The sequence below is a fragment of the Ambystoma mexicanum genome, chromosome 1q, assembly GCF_040938575.1.
Source record: "Ambystoma mexicanum isolate Mex_15411 chromosome 1q, UKY_AmexF1_1, whole genome shotgun sequence".
Taxonomy (NCBI): Eukaryota; Metazoa; Chordata; class Amphibia; order Caudata; family Ambystomatidae; genus Ambystoma; species Ambystoma mexicanum.
The window spans coordinates 1,254,034,088-1,254,055,422 of record NC_090922.1 but is presented as its reverse complement, the minus strand read 5'-3'; the positions used below and the strand labels follow the sequence as shown (position 1 = coordinate 1,254,055,422).

General features: G+C 53.3%; 6 non-coding genes across 6 annotated transcripts; all 6 read right to left on the bottom strand.

Annotated features, from left to right (window-relative positions):
- Positions 1–1,908: 1,908 nt before the first annotated feature.
- LOC138563667 (5S ribosomal RNA) lies at positions 1,909–2,027 on the bottom strand. Its single transcript, XR_011299640.1, has one exon. It is a non-coding gene; the product is annotated as a 5S ribosomal RNA (ribosomal RNA).
- Positions 2,028–4,202: 2,175 nt separating this feature from the next.
- On the bottom strand, positions 4,203–4,321 carry LOC138563549 (5S ribosomal RNA). The gene has a single exon (XR_011299527.1). It is a non-coding gene; the product is annotated as a 5S ribosomal RNA (ribosomal RNA).
- A 2,744-nt stretch (positions 4,322–7,065) lies between these two features.
- On the bottom strand, positions 7,066–7,184 carry LOC138563437 (5S ribosomal RNA). The gene has a single exon (XR_011299415.1). It is a non-coding gene; the product is annotated as a 5S ribosomal RNA (ribosomal RNA).
- Positions 7,185–9,359: 2,175 nt separating this feature from the next.
- Positions 9,360–9,478, bottom strand: LOC138565749 (5S ribosomal RNA). The gene has a single exon (XR_011301575.1). It is a non-coding gene; the product is annotated as a 5S ribosomal RNA (ribosomal RNA).
- Positions 9,479–12,222: 2,744 nt separating this feature from the next.
- Positions 12,223–12,341, bottom strand: LOC138565632 (5S ribosomal RNA). Its single transcript, XR_011301464.1, has one exon. It is a non-coding gene; the product is annotated as a 5S ribosomal RNA (ribosomal RNA).
- Positions 12,342–15,085: 2,744 nt separating this feature from the next.
- On the bottom strand, positions 15,086–15,204 carry LOC138565501 (5S ribosomal RNA). The gene has a single exon (XR_011301366.1). It is a non-coding gene; the product is annotated as a 5S ribosomal RNA (ribosomal RNA).
- Between the last annotated feature and the right edge of the window lie 6,131 nt (positions 15,205–21,335).

Sequence of the window (21,335 nt, the reverse complement as noted above, 5' to 3'; positions counted from 1 at the left end):
GTTTGCAAAGAAGCTGCCTGTAAATTCAGCTCAAGCCACACTAGCACTCACCCAAGCGTCGGGTCCTTATAAAAAGGAAAAAAAGCACCTCTAAAAAATAAGAAATAAACACACACACAATTTTCCTGCTCCGGTCTCCTCGACTCCTTGGAAGGCAGAGGGCGATGTTGGTTGCGGCCCTTACCTTCTCCGGCTGGTGGCCTACAAGTGCAGGAAAGAAGCAGGCCCAGTAACAGCAACTGAGGCCCCCAACCCAGCACAGCCCAGGCAGGCATCAGCTGAAGGCTGATTCTCTAACCCAGTGGTGCTCCAAGTTGGTTTGGCAAACGTTTGCAAAGAAGCCGCCCGTAAATTCAGATCAAACCACACTAGCACTCACCCAAGCGTCGGTTCCTTATAAAAAGGGGGAAAAAAGCACCTCTAAAAAATAAGAAATAAACACACACACAATTTTCCTGCTCCGGTCTCCTCGACTCCTTGGAAGGCAAAGGGCGATGTTGGTTGAGGCCCTTACCTTCTCCGGCTGGTGGCCTACAAGTTCAGGAAAGAAGCAGGCCCAGTAACAGCAACTGAGGCCCCCAGCACAGCCTAGCCCATGCAGGGAACACCTGAAGGCTGACTCTCTAACCCAGTGCTGCTCCAAGTTGGTTTGGCAAATGTTTGCAAAGAAGCTGCCTGTAAATTCAGCTCAAGCCACACTAGCACTCACCCAAGCGTCGGTTCCTTATAAAAAGGAAAAAAAAGCACCTCTAAAAAATAAGAAATAAACACACACCCAATTTTCCTGCTCCAGTCTCCTCGACCCCTTGGAAGGCAGAGGGCGATGTTGGTTGCAGCCCTTACCTTCTCCGGCTGGTGGCCTACAAGTGCAGGAAAGAAGCAGGCCCAGTAACAGCAACTGAGGCCCCCAACCCAGCACAGCGCAGGCAGGCATCAGCTGAAGGCTGATTCTCTACCCCATTGGTGCTCCAAGTTGGTTTGGCAAACGTTTGCAAAGAAGCCGCCCGTAAATTCAGATCAAACCACACTAGCACTCACCCAAGCGTCGGGAAGGCGGAGGGCAATGTCAGCTGAGGGCCTCACCTTCTCCGGCGGGTGGCCTACACGTCCAGGAAAGAAGCAAGCCCAGGAACAGCAGCTGAGGCCCCCAGCCCAGCCCAGCCCAGCCCAGCCCAGCCCTGCCCAGGTCAGGCATCAGCTGAAGGCCGACTCCCTGCACATGGGAAGGACCGAGGCCAGACCCTGGGCTCCTGGGCTCCTGGGCCCCTAGGCTGAAGGCTCGACCAGCGCTCGATCAGGCTCGATCAGGCGAGATTATTAGGTAGCATGGGGCCCAGCTGGGACTTCTAGGAAGCTTAGGGTGACCGCCACTTCTTCCCCATCCAGAGGCCTGGCTATGGAGACGAGAGGCATGATGTGGCCTCCCTTCCTGCCTCTTGAAGGCCCCTCTCCCCCCGTGAGCAGTTCCCGCTCCAAGTGTCCCCCTGTCTCCCAAGGTGCACTCTACCTCTAGACCCCACATATGCAGATGAGACCCATCCACTTCCCTCCACTAGCTGTAGGGGGCCTTGCGTGTCCACGTTTCAATGGCAGGGAAAGGGCCCACTCGAGAGAAAACAGAAAGACGCTGAAGGAGCTTTGGCAGGGACACGAGCTGCTCTTTTTTGCTCCATCCGAGCCGACAAGCTGCCGTCGATTCAGCCTCCCGCTGCTGGAGTGTGCTGCTCCAAGTTAGTTTGGCGAAAACGTGTTCGCTACTGACGGGGGTCTGTATTGGAGCAAGGGCTGCTGGCTGCCCCTTTGCCTTTTTCACGCGCTGTGTTTGTTAAAATTAAAAGGAGAATGGAGGAAAATGATAGCTCAAGGCGGAGAAGACGAACGCCACCTATCGGGGACAGAGTAGCAAAATGCCTACAGCACCTGGTATTCCCAGGCGGTCTCCCATCCAAGTACTAACCAGGCCCGACCCTGCTTAGCTTCCGAGATCGGACGAGATCGGGCGCATTCAGGGTGGTATGGCCGTAGGCGAGGAGTGCGCCGATTCCGAGCCTCTTGTGCTGTGTCAGCTCGGCATCCACCCCCCTCTTGCAATGCTGAACGCTGTCCTCGGCAGTGTGTTTCTGCTCTAAGAGTGTGCCGATTCCGAGCCTCTTGTGCTGTGTCGGCTCTGACGTCCCCACCCCTCTTGCAATGCTGAACGCTGTCCTCGGCAGTGTGTTTCTGCACTAAGAGTCAGCCGATTCCGAGCCTCTTGTGCTGTGTCGGCTGTGACGTCCCCACCCCTCTTGCAATGCTGAACGCTGTCCTCGGCAGTGTGTTTCTGCACTAAGAGTCAGCCGATTCCGAGCCTCTTGTGCTGTGTCGGCTCTGACGTCCACACCCCTCTTGCAATGCTGAACGCTGTCCTCGGCAGTGTGTTTCTGCTCTAAGAGTCAGCCGATTCCGAGCCTCTTGTGCTGTGTCGGCTCTGAAGTCCACACCCCTCTTGCAATGCTGAACGCTGTCCTCTGCAGTGTGCTGCTGCTCTTTTTTTGCCTCAAGCTCAGGAGCCACAGCTGCCGGCTTGGAAAAGCAACGAGCAGCTTCATGCACCCACTTTTGAAATACCCGCTTGCCTATTCATGTTTGCAAAGAAACTGCCTGTAAATTCAGCTCAAGCCACACTAGCACTCACTCTACCAAGCGTCAGTTCCTTACAAAAATAAAAATAAATCTCTAAAAGAAAGAAATAAACACACACACACACACACAATTTTCCTGCTGGGGTCTCCTCGACTCTTTGGAAGGCAGAGGTCGACGTGGGTTAAGGCCCTTCCTTACCTTCTCTGCTGGTGGTCTACGAGTGCAGGAAAGAAGCAGGCCCAGTAACAGCAACCGAGGCCCCCAGCCCAGCCCAGCCCATGCAGGGAACACCTGAAGGCTGACTCTCTAACCCAGTGCTGCTCCAAGTTGGTTTGGCAAAAGTTTGCAAAGAAGCTGCCTGTAAATTCAGCTCAAGCCACACTAGCACTCACCCAAGCGTCGGGTCCTTATAAAAAGGAAAAAAAGCACCTCTAAAAAATAAGAAATAAACACACACACAATTTTCCTGCTCCGGTCTCCTCGACTCCTTGGAAGGCAGAGGGCGATGTTGGTTGCGGCCCTTACCTTCTCCGGCTGGTGGCCTACAAGTGCAGGAAAGAAGCAGGCCCAGTAACAGCAACTGAGGCCCCCAACCCAGCACAGCGCAGGCAGGCATCAGCTGAAGGCTGATTCTCTACCCCATTGGTGCTCCAAGTTGGTTTGGCAAACGTTTGCAAAGAAGCCGCCCGTAAATTCAGATCAAACCACACTAGCACTCACCCAAGCGTCGGGAAGGCGGAGGGCAATGTCAGCTGAGGGCCTCACCTTCTCCGGCGGGTGGCCTACACGTCCAGGAAAGAAGCAAGCCCAGGAACAGCAGCTGAGGCCCCCAGCCCAGCCCAGCCCAGCCCAGCCCAGCCCTGCCCAGGTCAGGCATCAGCTGAAGGCCGACTCCCTGCACATGGGAAGGACCGAGGCCAGACCCTGGGCTCCTGGGCTCCTGGGCCCCTAGGCTGAAGGCTCGACCAGCGCTCGATCAGGCGAGATTATTAGGTAGCATGGGGCCCAGCTGGGACTTCTAGGAAGCTTAGGGTGACCGCCACTTCTTCCCCATCCAGAGGCCTGGCTATGGAGACGAGAGGCATGATGTGGCCTCCCTTCCTGCCTCTTGAAGGCCCCTCTCCCCCCGTGAGCAGTTCCCGCTCCAAGTGTCCCCCTGTCTCCCAAGGTGCACTCTACCTCTAGACCCCACATATGCAGATGAGACCCATCCACTTCCCTCCACTAGCTGTAGGGGGCCTTGCGTGTCCACGTTTCAATGGCAGGGAAAGGGCCCACTCGAGAGAAAACAGAAAGACGCTGAAGGAGCTTTGGCAGGGACACGAGCTGCTCTTTTTTGCTCCATCCGAGCCGACAAGCTGCCGTCGATTCAGCCTCCCGCTGCTGGAGTGTGCTGCTCCAAGTTAGTTTGGCGAAAACGTGTTCGCTACTGACGGGGGTCTGTATTGGAGCAAGGGCTGCTGGCTGCCCCTTTGCCTTTTTCACGCGCTGTGTTTGTTAAAATTAAAAGGAGAATGGAGGAAAATGATAGCTCAAGGCGGAGAAGACGAACGCCACCTATCGGGGACAGAGTAGCAAAATGCCTACAGCACCTGGTATTCCCAGGCGGTCTCCCATCCAAGTACTAACCAGGCCCGACCCTGCTTAGCTTCCGAGATCGGACGAGATCGGGCGCATTCAGGGTGGTATGGCCGTAGGCGAGGAGTGCGCCGATTCCGAGCCTCTTGTGCTGTGTCAGCTCGGCATCCACCCCCCTCTTGCAATGCTGAACGCTGTCCTCGGCAGTGTGTTTCTGCTCTAAGAGTGTGCCGATTCCGAGCCTCTTGTGCTGTGTCGGCTCTGACGTCCCCACCCCTCTTGCAATGCTGAACGCTGTCCTCGGCAGTGTGTTTCTGCACTAAGAGTCAGCCGATTCCGAGCCTCTTGTGCTGTGTCGGCTCTGACGTCCACACCCCTCTTGCAATGCTGAACGCTGTCCTCGGCAGTGTGTTTCTGCTCTAAGAGTCAGCCGATTCCGAGCCTCTTGTGCTGTGTCGGCTCTGAAGTCCACACCCCTCTTGCAATGCTGAACGCTGTCCTCTGCAGTGTGCTGCTGCTCTTTTTTTGCCTCAAGCTCAGGAGCCACAGCTGCCGGCTTGGAAAAGCAACGAGCAGCTCCATGCACCCACTTTTGAAATACCCGCTTGCCTATTCATGTTTGCAAAGAAACTGCCTGTAAATTCAGCTCAAGCCACACTAGCACTCACTCTACCAAGCGTCAGTTCCTTACAAAAATAAAAATAAATCTCTAAAAGAAAGAAATAAACACACACACACACACACAATTTTCCTGCTGGGGTCTCCTCGACTCTTTGGAAGGCAGAGGTCGACGTGGGTTAAGGCCCTTCCTTACCTTCTCTGCTGGTGGTCTACGAGTGCAGGAAAGAAGCAGGCCCAGTAACAGCAACCGAGGCCCCCAGCCCAGCCCAGCCCATGCAGGGAACACCTGAAGGCTGACTCTCTAACCCAGTGCTGCTCCAAGTTGGTTTGGCAAAAGTTTGCAAAGAAGCTGCCTGTAAATTCAGCTCAAGCCACACTAGCACTCACCCAAGCGTCGGGTCCTTATAAAAAGGAAAAAAAGCACCTCTAAAAAATAAGAAATAAACACACACACAATTTTCCTGCTCCGGTCTCCTCGACTCCTTGGAAGGCAGAGGGCGATGTTGGTTGCGGCCCTTACCTTCTCCGGCTGGTGGCCTACAAGTGCAGGAAAGAAGCAGGCCCAGTAACAGCAACTGAGGCCCCCAACCCAGCACAGCCCAGGCAGGCATCAGCTGAAGGCTGATTCTCTAACCCAGTGGTGCTCCAAGTTGGTTTGGCAAACGTTTGCAAAGAAGCCGCCCGTAAATTCAGATCAAACCACACTAGCACTCACCCAAGCGTCGGTTCCTTATAAAAAGGGGGAAAAAAGCACCTCTAAAAAATAAGAAATAAACACACACACAATTTTCCTGCTCCGGTCTCCTCGACTCCTTGGAAGGCAAAGGGCGATGTTGGTTGAGGCCCTTACCTTCTCCGGCTGGTGGCCTACAAGTTCAGGAAAGAAGCAGGCCCAGTAACAGCAACTGAGGCCCCCAGCCCAGCCTAGCCCATGCAGGGAACACCTGAAGGCTGACTCTCTAACCCAGTGCTGCTCCAAGTTGGTTTGGCAAATGTTTGCAAAGAAGCTGCCTGTAAATTCAGCTCAAGCCACACTAGCACTCACCCAAGCGTCGGTTCCTTATAAAAAGGAAAAAAAAGCACCTCTAAAAAATAAGAAATAAACACACACCCAATTTTCCTGCTCCAGTCTCCTCGACCCCTTGGAAGGCAGAGGGCGATGTTGGTTGCAGCCCTTACCTTCTCCGGCTGGTGGCCTACAAGTGCAGGAAAGAAGCAGGCCCAGTAACAGCAACTGAGGCCCCCAACCCAGCACAGCGCAGGCAGGCATCAGCTGAAGGCTGATTCTCTACCCCATTGGTGCTCCAAGTTGGTTTGGCAAACGTTTGCAAAGAAGCCGCCCGTAAATTCAGATCAAACCACACTAGCACTCACCCAAGCGTCGGGAAGGCGGAGGGCAATGTCAGCTGAGGGCCTCACCTTCTCCGGCGGGTGGCCTACACGTCCAGGAAAGAAGCAAGCCCAGGAACAGCAGCTGAGGCCCCCAGCCCAGCCCAGCCCAGCCCAGCCCAGCCCTGCCCAGGTCAGGCATCAGCTGAAGGCCGACTCCCTGCACATGGGAAGGACCGAGGCCAGACCCTGGGCTCCTGGGCTCCTGGGCCCCTAGGCTGAAGGCTCGACCAGCGCTCGATCAGGCTCGATCAGGCGAGATTATTAGGTAGCATGGGGCCCAGCTGGGACTTCTAGGAAGCTTAGGGTGACCGCCACTTCTTCCCCATCCAGAGGCCTGGCTATGGAGACGAGAGGCATGATGTGGCCTCCCTTCCTGCCTCTTGAAGGCCCCTCTCCCCCCGTGAGCAGTTCCCGCTCCAAGTGTCCCCCTGTCTCCCAAGGTGCACTCTACCTCTAGACCCCACATATGCAGATGAGACCCATCCACTTCCCTCCACTAGCTGTAGGGGGCCTTGCGTGTCCACGTTTCAATGGCAGGGAAAGGGCCCACTCGAGAGAAAACAGAAAGACGCTGAAGGAGCTTTGGCAGGGACACGAGCTGCTCTTTTTTGCTCCATCCGAGCCGACAAGCTGCCGTCGATTCAGCCTCCCGCTGCTGGAGTGTGCTGCTCCAAGTTAGTTTGGCGAAAACGTGTTCGCTACTGACGGGGGTCTGTATTGGAGCAAGGGCTGCTGGCTGCCCCTTTGCCTTTTTCACGCGCTGTGTTTGTTAAAATTAAAAGGAGAATGGAGGAAAATGATAGCTCAAGGCGGAGAAGACGAACGCCACCTATCGGGGACAGAATAGCAAAATGCCTACAGCACCTGGTATTCCCAGGCGGTCTCCCATCCAAGTACTAACCAGGCCCGACCCTGCTTAGCTTCCGAGATCGGACGAGATCGGGCGCATTCAGGGTGGTATGGCCGTAGGCGAGGAGTGCGCCGATTCCGAGCCTCTTGTGCTGTGTCAGCTCGGCATCCACCCCCCTCTTGCAATGCTGAACGCTGTCCTCGGCAGTGTGTTTCTGCTCTAAGAGTGTGCCGATTCCGAGCCTCTTGTGCTGTGTCGGCTCTGACGTCCCCACCCCTCTTGCAATGCTGAACGCTGTCCTCGGCAGTGTGTTTCTGCACTAAGAGTCAGCCGATTCCGAGCCTCTTGTGCTGTGTCGGCTGTGACGTCCCCACCCCTCTTGCAATGCTGAACGCTGTCCTCGGCAGTGTGTTTCTGCACTAAGAGTCAGCCGATTCCGAGCCTCTTGTGCTGTGTCGGCTCTGACGTCCACACCCCTCTTGCAATGCTGAACGCTGTCCTCGGCAGTGTGTTTCTGCTCTAAGAGTCAGCCGATTCCGAGCCTCTTGTGCTGTGTCGGCTCTGAAGTCCACACCCCTCTTGCAATGCTGAACGCTGTCCTCTGCAGTGTGCTGCTGCTCTTTTTTTGCCTCAAGCTCAGGAGCCACAGCTGCCGGCTTGGAAAAGCAACGAGCAGCTTCATGCACCCACTTTTGAAATACCCGCTTGCCTATTCATGTTTGCAAAGAAACTGCCTGTAAATTCAGCTCAAGCCACACTAGCACTCACTCTACCAAGCGTCAGTTCCTTACAAAAATAAAAATAAATCTCTAAAAGAAAGAAATAAACACACACACACACACACAATTTTCCTGCTGGGGTCTCCTCGACTCTTTGGAAGGCAGAGGTCGACGTGGGTTAAGGCCCTTCCTTACCTTCTCTGCTGGTGGTCTACGAGTGCAGGAAAGAAGCAGGCCCAGTAACAGCAACCGAGGCCCCCAGCCCAGCCCAGCCCATGCAGGGAACACCTGAAGGCTGACTCTCTAACCCAGTGCTGCTCCAAGTTGGTTTGGCAAAAGTTTGCAAAGAAGCTGCCTGTAAATTCAGCTCAAGCCACACTAGCACTCACCCAAGCGTCGGGTCCTTATAAAAAGGAAAAAAAGCACCTCTAAAAAATAAGAAATAAACACACACACAATTTTCCTGCTCCGGTCTCCTCGACTCCTTGGAAGGCAGAGGGCGATGTTGGTTGCGGCCCTTACCTTCTCCGGCTGGTGGCCTACAAGTGCAGGAAAGAAGCAGGCCCAGTAACAGCAACTGAGGCCCCCAACCCAGCACAGCGCAGGCAGGCATCAGCTGAAGGCTGATTCTCTACCCCATTGGTGCTCCAAGTTGGTTTGGCAAACGTTTGCAAAGAAGCCGCCCGTAAATTCAGATCAAACCACACTAGCACTCACCCAAGCGTCGGGAAGGCGGAGGGCAATGTCAGCTGAGGGCCTCACCTTCTCCGGCGGGTGGCCTACACGTCCAGGAAAGAAGCAAGCCCAGGAACAGCAGCTGAGGCCCCCAGCCCAGCCCAGCCCAGCCCAGCCCAGCCCTGCCCAGGTCAGGCATCAGCTGAAGGCCGACTCCCTGCACATGGGAAGGACCGAGGCCAGACCCTGGGCTCCTGGGCTCCTGGGCCCCTAGGCTGAAGGCTCGACCAGCGCTCGATCAGGCGAGATTATTAGGTAGCATGGGGCCCAGCTGGGACTTCTAGGAAGCTTAGGGTGACCGCCACTTCTTCCCCATCCAGAGGCCTGGCTATGGAGACGAGAGGCATGATGTGGCCTCCCTTCCTGCCTCTTGAAGGCCCCTCTCCCCCCGTGAGCAGTTCCCGCTCCAAGTGTCCCCCTGTCTCCCAAGGTGCACTCTACCTCTAGACCCCACATATGCAGATGAGACCCATCCACTTCCCTCCACTAGCTGTAGGGGGCCTTGCGTGTCCACGTTTCAATGGCAGGGAAAGGGCCCACTCGAGAGAAAACAGAAAGACGCTGAAGGAGCTTTGGCAGGGACACGAGCTGCTCTTTTTTGCTCCATCCGAGCCGACAAGCTGCCGTCGATTCAGCCTCCCGCTGCTGGAGTGTGCTGCTCCAAGTTAGTTTGGCGAAAACGTGTTCGCTACTGACGGGGGTCTGTATTGGAGCAAGGGCTGCTGGCTGCCCCTTTGCCTTTTTCACGCGCTGTGTTTGTTAAAATTAAAAGGAGAATGGAGGAAAATGATAGCTCAAGGCGGAGAAGACGAACGCCACCTATCGGGGACAGAGTAGCAAAATGCCTACAGCACCTGGTATTCCCAGGCGGTCTCCCATCCAAGTACTAACCAGGCCCGACCCTGCTTAGCTTCCGAGATCGGACGAGATCGGGCGCATTCAGGGTGGTATGGCCGTAGGCGAGGAGTGCGCCGATTCCGAGCCTCTTGTGCTGTGTCAGCTCGGCATCCACCCCCCTCTTGCAATGCTGAACGCTGTCCTCGGCAGTGTGTTTCTGCTCTAAGAGTGTGCCGATTCCGAGCCTCTTGTGCTGTGTCGGCTCTGACGTCCCCACCCCTCTTGCAATGCTGAACGCTGTCCTCGGCAGTGTGTTTCTGCACTAAGAGTCAGCCGATTCCGAGCCTCTTGTGCTGTGTCGGCTCTGACGTCCACACCCCTCTTGCAATGCTGAACGCTGTCCTCGGCAGTGTGTTTCTGCTCTAAGAGTCAGCCGATTCCGAGCCTCTTGTGCTGTGTCGGCTCTGAAGTCCACACCCCTCTTGCAATGCTGAACGCTGTCCTCTGCAGTGTGCTGCTGCTCTTTTTTTGCCTCAAGCTCAGGAGCCACAGCTGCCGGCTTGGAAAAGCAACGAGCAGCTCCATGCACCCACTTTTGAAATACCCGCTTGCCTATTCATGTTTGCAAAGAAACTGCCTGTAAATTCAGCTCAAGCCACACTAGCACTCACTCTACCAAGCGTCAGTTCCTTACAAAAATAAAAATAAATCTCTAAAAGAAAGAAATAAACACACACACACACACACAATTTTCCTGCTGGGGTCTCCTCGACTCTTTGGAAGGCAGAGGTCGACGTGGGTTAAGGCCCTTCCTTACCTTCTCTGCTGGTGGTCTACGAGTGCAGGAAAGAAGCAGGCCCAGTAACAGCAACCGAGGCCCCCAGCCCAGCCCAGCCCATGCAGGGAACACCTGAAGGCTGACTCTCTAACCCAGTGCTGCTCCAAGTTGGTTTGGCAAAAGTTTGCAAAGAAGCTGCCTGTAAATTCAGCTCAAGCCACACTAGCACTCACCCAAGCGTCGGGTCCTTATAAAAAGGAAAAAAAGCACCTCTAAAAAATAAGAAATAAACACACACACAATTTTCCTGCTCCGGTCTCCTCGACTCCTTGGAAGGCAGAGGGCGATGTTGGTTGCGGCCCTTACCTTCTCCGGCTGGTGGCCTACAAGTGCAGGAAAGAAGCAGGCCCAGTAACAGCAACTGAGGCCCCCAACCCAGCACAGCCCAGGCAGGCATCAGCTGAAGGCTGATTCTCTAACCCAGTGGTGCTCCAAGTTGGTTTGGCAAACGTTTGCAAAGAAGCCGCCCGTAAATTCAGATCAAACCACACTAGCACTCACCCAAGCGTCGGTTCCTTATAAAAAGGGGGAAAAAAGCACCTCTAAAAAATAAGAAATAAACACACACACAATTTTCCTGCTCCGGTCTCCTCGACTCCTTGGAAGGCAAAGGGCGATGTTGGTTGAGGCCCTTACCTTCTCCGGCTGGTGGCCTACAAGTTCAGGAAAGAAGCAGGCCCAGTAACAGCAACTGAGGCCCCCAGCCCAGCCTAGCCCATGCAGGGAACACCTGAAGGCTGACTCTCTAACCCAGTGCTGCTCCAAGTTGGTTTGGCAAATGTTTGCAAAGAAGCTGCCTGTAAATTCAGCTCAAGCCACACTAGCACTCACCCAAGCGTCGGTTCCTTATAAAAAGGAAAAAAAAGCACCTCTAAAAAATAAGAAATAAACACACACCCAATTTTCCTGCTCCAGTCTCCTCGACCCCTTGGAAGGCAGAGGGCGATGTTGGTTGCAGCCCTTACCTTCTCCGGCTGGTGGCCTACAAGTGCAGGAAAGAAGCAGGCCCAGTAACAGCAACTGAGGCCCCCAACCCAGCACAGCGCAGGCAGGCATCAGCTGAAGGCTGATTCTCTACCCCATTGGTGCTCCAAGTTGGTTTGGCAAACGTTTGCAAAGAAGCCGCCCGTAAATTCAGATCAAACCACACTAGCACTCACCCAAGCGTCGGGAAGGCGGAGGGCAATGTCAGCTGAGGGCCTCACCTTCTCCGGCGGGTGGCCTACACGTCCAGGAAAGAAGCAAGCCCAGGAACAGCAGCTGAGGCCCCCAGCCCAGCCCAGCCCAGCCCAGCCCAGCCCTGCCCAGGTCAGGCATCAGCTGAAGGCCGACTCCCTGCACATGGGAAGGACCGAGGCCAGACCCTGGGCTCCTGGGCTCCTGGGCCCCTAGGCTGAAGGCTCGACCAGCGCTCGATCAGGCTCGATCAGGCGAGATTATTAGGTAGCATGGGGCCCAGCTGGGACTTCTAGGAAGCTTAGGGTGACCGCCACTTCTTCCCCATCCAGAGGCCTGGCTATGGAGACGAGAGGCATGATGTGGCCTCCCTTCCTGCCTCTTGAAGGCCCCTCTCCCCCCGTGAGCAGTTCCCGCTCCAAGTGTCCCCCTGTCTCCCAAGGTGCACTCTACCTCTAGACCCCACATATGCAGATGAGACCCATCCACTTCCCTCCACTAGCTGTAGGGGGCCTTGCGTGTCCACGTTTCAATGGCAGGGAAAGGGCCCACTCGAGAGAAAACAGAAAGACGCTGAAGGAGCTTTGGCAGGGACACGAGCTGCTCTTTTTTGCTCCATCCGAGCCGACAAGCTGCCGTCGATTCAGCCTCCCGCTGCTGGAGTGTGCTGCTCCAAGTTAGTTTGGCGAAAACGTGTTCGCTACTGACGGGGGTCTGTATTGGAGCAAGGGCTGCTGGCTGCCCCTTTGCCTTTTTCACGCGCTGTGTTTGTTAAAATTAAAAGGAGAATGGAGGAAAATGATAGCTCAAGGCGGAGAAGACGAACGCCACCTATCGGGGACAGAGTAGCAAAATGCCTACAGCACCTGGTATTCCCAGGCGGTCTCCCATCCAAGTACTAACCAGGCCCGACCCTGCTTAGCTTCCGAGATCGGACGAGATCGGGCGCATTCAGGGTGGTATGGCCGTAGGCGAGGAGTGCGCCGATTCCGAGCCTCTTGTGCTGTGTCAGCTCGGCATCCACCCCCCTCTTGCAATGCTGAACGCTGTCCTCGGCAGTGTGTTTCTGCTCTAAGAGTGTGCCGATTCCGAGCCTCTTGTGCTGTGTCGGCTCTGACGTCCCCACCCCTCTTGCAATGCTGAACGCTGTCCTCGGCAGTGTGTTTCTGCACTAAGAGTCAGCCGATTCCGAGCCTCTTGTGCTGTGTCGGCTCTGACGTCCACACCCCTCTTGCAATGCTGAACGCTGTCCTCGGCAGTGTGTTTCTGCTCTAAGAGTCAGCCGATTCCGAGCCTCTTGTGCTGTGTCGGCTCTGAAGTCCACACCCCTCTTGCAATGCTGAACGCTGTCCTCTGCAGTGTGCTGCTGCTCTTTTTTTGCCTCAAGCTCAGGAGCCACAGCTGCCGGCTTGGAAAAGCAACGAGCAGCTCCATGCACCCACTTTTGAAATACCCGCTTGCCTATTCATGTTTGCAAAGAAACTGCCTGTAAATTCAGCTCAAGCCACACTAGCACTCACTCTACCAAGCGTCAGTTCCTTACAAAAATAAAAATAAATCTCTAAAAGAAAGAAATAAACACACACACACACACACAATTTTCCTGCTGGGGTCTCCTCGACTCTTTGGAAGGCAGAGGTCGACGTGGGTTAAGGCCCTTCCTTACCTTCTCTGCTGGTGGTCTACGAGTGCAGGAAAGAAGCAGGCCCAGTAACAGCAACCGAGGCCCCCAGCCCAGCCCAGCCCATGCAGGGAACACCTGAAGGCTGACTCTCTAACCCAGTGCTGCTCCAAGTTGGTTTGGCAAAAGTTTGCAAAGAAGCTGCCTGTAAATTCAGCTCAAGCCACACTAGCACTCACCCAAGCGTCGGGTCCTTATAAAAAGGAAAAAAAGCACCTCTAAAAAATAAGAAATAAACACACACACAATTTTCCTGCTCCGGTCTCCTCGACTCCTTGGAAGGCAGAGGGCGATGTTGGTTGCGGCCCTTACCTTCTCCGGCTGGTGGCCTACAAGTGCAGGAAAGAAGCAGGCCCAGTAACAGCAACTGAGGCCCCCAACCCAGCACAGCCCAGGCAGGCATCAGCTGAAGGCTGATTCTCTAACCCAGTGGTGCTCCAAGTTGGTTTGGCAAACGTTTGCAAAGAAGCCGCCCGTAAATTCAGATCAAACCACACTAGCACTCACCCAAGCGTCGGTTCCTTATAAAAAGGGGGAAAAAAGCACCTCTAAAAAATAAGAAATAAACACACACACAATTTTCCTGCTCCGGTCTCCTCGACTCCTTGGAAGGCAAAGGGCGATGTTGGTTGAGGCCCTTACCTTCTCCGGCTGGTGGCCTACAAGTTCAGGAAAGAAGCAGGCCCAGTAACAGCAACTGAGGCCCCCAGCCCAGCCTAGCCCATGCAGGGAACACCTGAAGGCTGACTCTCTAACCCAGTGCTGCTCCAAGTTGGTTTGGCAAATGTTTGCAAAGAAGCTGCCTGTAAATTCAGCTCAAGCCACACTAGCACTCACCCAAGCGTCGGTTCCTTATAAAAAGGAAAAAAAAGCACCTCTAAAAAATAAGAAATAAACACACACCCAATTTTCCTGCTCCAGTCTCCTCGACCCCTTGGAAGGCAGAGGGCGATGTTGGTTGCAGCCCTTACCTTCTCCGGCTGGTGGCCTACAAGTGCAGGAAAGAAGCAGGCCCAGTAACAGCAACTGAGGCCCCCAACCCAGCACAGCGCAGGCAGGCATCAGCTGAAGGCTGATTCTCTACCCCATTGGTGCTCCAAGTTGGTTTGGCAAACGTTTGCAAAGAAGCCGCCCGTAAATTCAGATCAAACCACACTAGCACTCACCCAAGCGTCGGGAAGGCGGAGGGCAATGTCAGCTGAGGGCCTCACCTTCTCCGGCGGGTGGCCTACACGTCCAGGAAAGAAGCAAGCCCAGGAACAGCAGCTGAGGCCCCCAGCCCAGCCCAGCCCAGCCCAGCCCAGCCCTGCCCAGGTCAGGCATCAGCTGAAGGCCGACTCCCTGCACATGGGAAGGACCGAGGCCAGACCCTGGGCTCCTGGGCTCCTGGGCCCCTAGGCTGAAGGCTCGACCAGCGCTCGATCAGGCTCGATCAGGCGAGATTATTAGGTAGCATGGGGCCCAGCTGGGACTTCTAGGAAGCTTAGGGTGACCGCCACTTCTTCCCCATCCAGAGGCCTGGCTATGGAGACGAGAGGCATGATGTGGCCTCCCTTCCTGCCTCTTGAAGGCCCCTCTCCCCCCGTGAGCAGTTCCCGCTCCAAGTGTCCCCCTGTCTCCCAAGGTGCACTCTACCTCTAGACCCCACATATGCAGATGAGACCCATCCACTTCCCTCCACTAGCTGTAGGGGGCCTTGCGTGTCCACGTTTCAATGGCAGGGAAAGGGCCCACTCGAGAGAAAACAGAAAGACGCTGAAGGAGCTTTGGCAGGGACACGAGCTGCTCTTTTTTGCTCCATCCGAGCCGACAAGCTGCCGTCGATTCAGCCTCCCGCTGCTGGAGTGTGCTGCTCCAAGTTAGTTTGGCGAAAACGTGTTCGCTACTGACGGGGGTCTGTATTGGAGCAAGGGCTGCTGGCTGCCCCTTTGCCTTTTTCACGCGCTGTGTTTGTTAAAATTAAAAGGAGAATGGAGGAAAATGATAGCTCAAGGCGGAGAAGACGAACGCCACCTATCGGGGACAGAGTAGCAAAATGCCTACAGCACCTGGTATTCCCAGGCGGTCTCCCATCCAAGTACTAACCAGGCCCGACCCTGCTTAGCTTCCGAGATCGGACGAGATCGGGCGCATTCAGGGTGGTATGGCCGTAGGCGAGGAGTGCGCCGATTCCGAGCCTCTTGTGCTGTGTCAGCTCGGCATCCACCCCCCTCTTGCAATGCTGAACGCTGTCCTCGGCAGTGTGTTTCTGCTCTAAGAGTGTGCCGATTCCGAGCCTCTTGTGCTGTGTCGGCTCTGACGTCCCCACCCCTCTTGCAATGCTGAACGCTGTCCTCGGCAGTGTGTTTCTGCACTAAGAGTCAGCCGATTCCGAGCCTCTTGTGCTGTGTCGGCTCTGACGTCCACACCCCTCTTGCAATGCTGAACGCTGTCCTCGGCAGTGTGTTTCTGCTCTAAGAGTCAGCCGATTCCGAGCCTCTTGTGCTGTGTCGGCTCTGAAGTCCACACCCCTCTTGCAATGCTGAACGCTGTCCTCTGCAGTGTGCTGCTGCTCTTTTTTTGCCTCAAGCTCAGGAGCCACAGCTGCCGGCTTGGAAAAGCAACGAGCAGCTCCATGCACCCACTTTTGAAATACCCGCTTGCCTATTCATGTTTGCAAAGAAACTGCCTGTAAATTCAGCTCAAGCCACACTAGCACTCACTCTACCAAGCGTCAGTTCCTTACAAAAATAAAAATAAATCTCTAAAAGAAAGAAATAAACACACACACACACACACAATTTTCCTGCTGGGGTCTCCTCGACTCTTTGGAAGGCAGAGGTCGACGTGGGTTAAGGCCCTTCCTTACCTTCTCTGCTGGTGGTCTACGAGTGCAGGAAAGAAGCAGGCCCAGTAACAGCAACCGAGGCCCCCAGCCCAGCCCAGCCCATGCAGGGAACACCTGAAGGCTGACTCTCTAACCCAGTGCTGCTCCAAGTTGGTTTGGCAAATGTTTGCAAAGAAGCCACCCGTAAATTCGGATCAAACCACACTAGCACTCACACAAGCGTCGGGAAGGCAGAGGGCAATGTCAGTTGAGGGCCTTACCTTCTCCGGTGGGTGGCCTACACGTCCAGGAAAGAAGCAAGCCCAGGAACAGCAGCTGAGGCCCCCAAGCCTAGCTCAGCCCAAGCCAGGCCAGGCTTCAGCTGAAGGCCGACTCTCTGCACATAGTAAGGACCGAGTCCTGACCCTGGGCTCCTGGGTCCCTAGGCTGAAGGCTCAACCAGTGCTTGATCAGGTGAGATTATTTGGTAGCATGGGGCCCAGCTGCACGGTGCTGCGAACATCCGGCATGGGCACACGAAAAGCATCTCAGTCACAAGGCTTTAGCAAGATAAGTGGGTAAGTATCCAAGTATAGTAGTGGTCAAACGGTGGTTGCGAGCACACCCACCACAAATGTGACAAACTGGGTCAGGGCCAGTGAAGAGAGGCTAGTAGATAACGAAATTATTACGCAGAGATAAGTTACACAACACATGGCTAAGATCGTTTGCCAATCCAAGGGGCTCATTCAGCGATTACAGGGGACAATAAATGGAAGATGGAGGGCCTTCTTTGCCTCGGATGACCAAAGTTAAGAAAAGGTTATCTTTCATGACAGGGAGGCAAAACTAAATTTGCTTAGTCCAGCCACTTAATGAATGAGCCAGTAGCAATGAGCACAGCTCAAATTACCAGACGCAGGCTGGGCTCCCCAGCATGGAGATGAAGGGTGGGGGAGCAGCGTCCGGAGAATGAAGGAGGCAAAGGGCTACAAAGGTTGCCTAGAGATGTTTATACGTACAGTATAACTGATAGTTAAGGTGAGCTGCGGAAAGGCCTCCAAAAGTCAAGAGATACAGGATTGTTGCCACGTTAAATGCAGAAGAAGTGACCAAGTCTCTAATCAAATGTTCAACATCAGGAATACCAGCGAGCTGAAGACGGACAGCGGAAATAGGGGTATCTTGTATGCAGATTATACTGCACACTTGTGTATAGGCGCGTTACAAATGCCATATCATATCATATCATATCATACTGCACTAACTTTTAGGCACTTAAACAGCAGTGCAGTTGGTTTAATAAGGCGCTAGGACTCATAAGTCACAGGCGGTAGGTAAAATTAAAACCACAGCGAAAGGGGCCAGCACAAGGTCTGGCGAGAAGGTTTAAAGATGCATTTGGTACATTAGGCAAATGCCATAAGGCACCAGTAACGTAACCGCTCAAAGTAAAGTTGTCTCAAAGTGCCATGTGGTGGGCAACATATGCCATGTTAAAAGGGGGCGCACAGCACGGCCACATGTTTAAACTAAGTGAATTAAAACAAGGCCACAGCGTGGCATGTGCTTTAAGGCAAGATATTTTGAGTTGGGTTAAAAACTACAGCTTCCTAATAGCGGGAAGAAGAGTATACCTACAAACTTACAAGCCCTTTCCGCCATAGGACAACTTAGTTGATAAACAAAGTTCAGAGATCATATAAAGAAAGCAACGGGGATGGCGCACGCCAATTGAACAGAAAACGAGAGAAGATCCTCACATATGTGCAAGAGGGACCGCGAGGATGCCTTAAAACTATGGGTCACACAATGGGGAAAGTGGCTGCGGTGGCCAAAGGCGTGGCACGGATATGGGTAGAGCAGAAGCAACAAGCTGCAGGAAATCTCCCCCATAATTACGCCATAGAGCAATTGGGCCGCACAATAAAAAAATGTTAAAAAACATTTGCGACGGTGCCAAAGGCATGACAGAATAGAGCTATACACAGAAGTGTGTTAAGTCCAGGTTAGTCTGGGCAACAGCAGCCTCCTTGGTGAAATCACAGAGGGAAGTAGACCGAACACACAGGACAGGAGCAGCAACAGCAGCAGGGAAAAGGGCCATAGAATCCCAGAAGGTCAAAACAGAGCAGGTGTTGGGGTAGACTGTTTATAAAAAAAACATAAGGCCTGCCTTAATACAAGCAAAATGATGGTGACAAACCGAGAAAACCCCTCTTTGGTCGGCAAAGTAAGGGAACAATGGCCGGTCAGAAAACACCATTGCGGTCTGGTAGGACTCGGCGCCAGCGCCGGCCAAAGGGGTAGGAAACCCATGGGAGCAGACATGCCTGCAGGCATGAAAAAGCGAATATAAGGAGAGAACTGGAAGGAGTAAAACAGTTCTCTGTGGTACTCTGAACAGAACACCATCAATCATTCTGCATAAGTAGAGCATGAGTGGGTAGTAATCCGCGAAAGAAGGGCAGATGACTGGGTATCAGCAAGCGGCAGGACGACATCCCATAAGACCAGCGAGATTAGCCATTAAGAGACTGAGAGGTGGAAAGAAAGGGCTCCAACAAGGGCCTCAATTGGCGAGGAGCTAAAAGTCACCCTTTACCCAATGCTGAACGGCCAGGTGTAAAATATAAAAAGAGCAAGTCACTCAACGCCGAAGGGCGGGGGGCGGGGGAGGGAGGTTCAAAATAAAAACCGGTATTTACTCAATGCCGAAAAGCTGGGGGTAAACAGAATATTCAACAGGAATCCAGTCTTCACACACATAGGAGCTTGGAGGGAGCTCGACAATAAAGACAGGCAAACAAAAGCAGCAAAATCTTACGCTGGGCAGTGGGGCCCCTACACCATGAAGTTTGCTTCCACTATTAGAATTTGAATGGGTTTCTAGGAATGCAATTTCAGAAAGGGTGTATTACATGGTGCTAGGGGGCACAGATCAAGCCTTGTAAGGTTTGACCTAGCGGCCTGAGTAAGAAGCTGCTATTGCGGGGCACCACGCACCCAGGGTAAATTGAATAAGGTGGTAAGGGATCTGAAAGCGCTATGATTATCTAGACAGCAATAGCAGAGGACCTGGTTACCCGGAATGAAACCAGCAAGGTATGCTGAAATTCTCCCGCCAATAAAGGGGGCAGCCTCCAATAAAACTATAGATGTGATAGAGTGAGAAAAGGAACAAAAATTGAGAATTTGCTCAGCAGCAAGGGACCCCAAACATAGCAGGCACAGCCCGACAGTGGACAGGCTCGGAACCCCGGCACAAGGCCAAGGGTGGGCTAGCAGATAAAGGGGATAGATAATTAAGTACTTTTGGGGGGAGCCTGGATGGCAGGTGACCCAGTTAGGTGTGGCGACACGGGCCAGGAAGACACCCTCTGGCCCATGTGCCCAAAAAGTACAAGAGATGAGACTTATTAGGAGTGCAATTGATAAATAAATTACAAATATGATTTAACTATGTGAAATAAAATCCTCAGCCTTTTTAATGTCTCAGTCATCTGTAGGGCAAACCCAAAAGGTGGGGGGTTGGGTTTGCGGGGGGGGGGGGGAGTACAAATGGTTGCCATCTCTGCTCCTCAGTTTATGGCCAGTGCCACAAACTCATGGAGCTCCAGGGCACGGTAGAATAATCAGGGGGGATAGCGGCAAGGCCATAGGATATAAGAAATATGGTCAACGCCATAAGCAGCAGCAATGCTCAGCACTTCCTGCCATAGTTTCCAGCCATCCCATATGGCCCAATGTCACCAGCCCCAGACAGGAAGGAAAACACATCAGGGGGCCAATAACACTGAGGTGACATACATCCAAGAGCAGGATGAGGCAGGGAGGAAAGGACAACAGCAACAAAGGAAGAAAGGCCTTTTACACCAATGTGTGAAGGGCCGTCAGCGTCAGGCGTGCATCCAAGCACCCAAACAAACGAGAAATGACATTGCTCAGGCAACGTAGTACGAATATAAGGAGAGGCAACTGGAGGGAAACTCCAGTCCTTCTTGGTACTCAGAACGGAGCACCATAAGACATCCTGCAAATGCAGACTACATTTCTTTTCCCAGAACCCACCCACCCAGAAAGAAGGCAAAGAATGAGAAAGGAAGAAGCAGAGAAAGTAAGGACAACAAACGTTGTTTGCAAAGTCGTGGGAAGAAGATTGCAGTACGGGCCAGGAGGTCACCCTGTCGCCCATGTGCCTAAAAGTGCAACAAGAGATGAGACTTTTTATTATGAGTGTAACTTATAAATACATTACAAACATCCTTCCCCTCTGACCTTAAATTGGTAACAAAGACTACTTAAGGGCAATGAGGACACCAGATCACTCCCCCTTCCCTTCCCCTCCACCCCCCCTCCCTCAAATCCTACACTGTAACTCCCTTCACCTACCCCCTCCTCTACTCTCCCCCTACCATCTCCCCCCTTATAAATAGTTCTACTTATTGTTCTAATGACCGGTTCATGTTTGTAAATATGCTTCGCTCACTTTTGTACCTGTTGGAATATTGTAAAGTGTAATAAGCCATACACTGCAGGTAAGTGAAGATCCTTTATTAGTATTTATTAGTAAGCAGCCTGAGCCCAGGAGTGCTCAGCCTACACAACACCTCTTCACTTGAACTCCTCAATGGCTCCGAGTAGAACGTAGAACCATGAACAGAAGTAAACATGACATCAGAGCAAGGGTGGAATTCTACAAGGTAGAATTCCACTAAGGAGCAAAACACACATTACACCACTTCTCCCCCCTTTACCCAACAACAAACATAAATCCATCCATCCACACCAATAACATACACACACGCTCACACATACGCACACACAAGCATACACACACACACACCAACCTGAAATTCAACCACAAGATACATGGAAAAATGGAAAGGTAAAGGCAGAACAATGCTAATGGACCAGCTAATGAACTATGGCTCCCAAGACATAATCTTTGTATTTGGAGGGAACCTTCCTCTCCCTAACAGAACGGGCATCACCCTGGACATCATCAGCCACCCCTGTAGCGGACACCCTCTTATCACATTCACCCACCGGACTCTCGGTAGTATCGAGGTAATGAACAGAACGCAGAATGGAAGGCACCTCAACAGAACCCGGAATGGAAGGCCCCTCAAAAGAACCCGGGATGGAAGCCACCGCAACAGAACCCAGAATGGAAGGCACCTCACCTTCCTGGATTCCTGGACATCTATGGTCTGGAAAACAACCGCCCCAGCATCATTAACGCCGCAACTAGGTTCCCCCGACTCACCACCAGCAGAATCCACTTTGTCCTTATCTACCACCACCACACACCTGAGACTCCATCTGGACCCATCATCAAGCTTCACTTAACTACGACCACACTTGACAACCACTTGTGGTTGCATATACCTGCTGAGTCCCTTTGCCACAAACCAGGGATTCTTGATCTGCACCCAATCACCAGTCCTCACCAGCAAGGGCTTCCTACGGGCCAATTG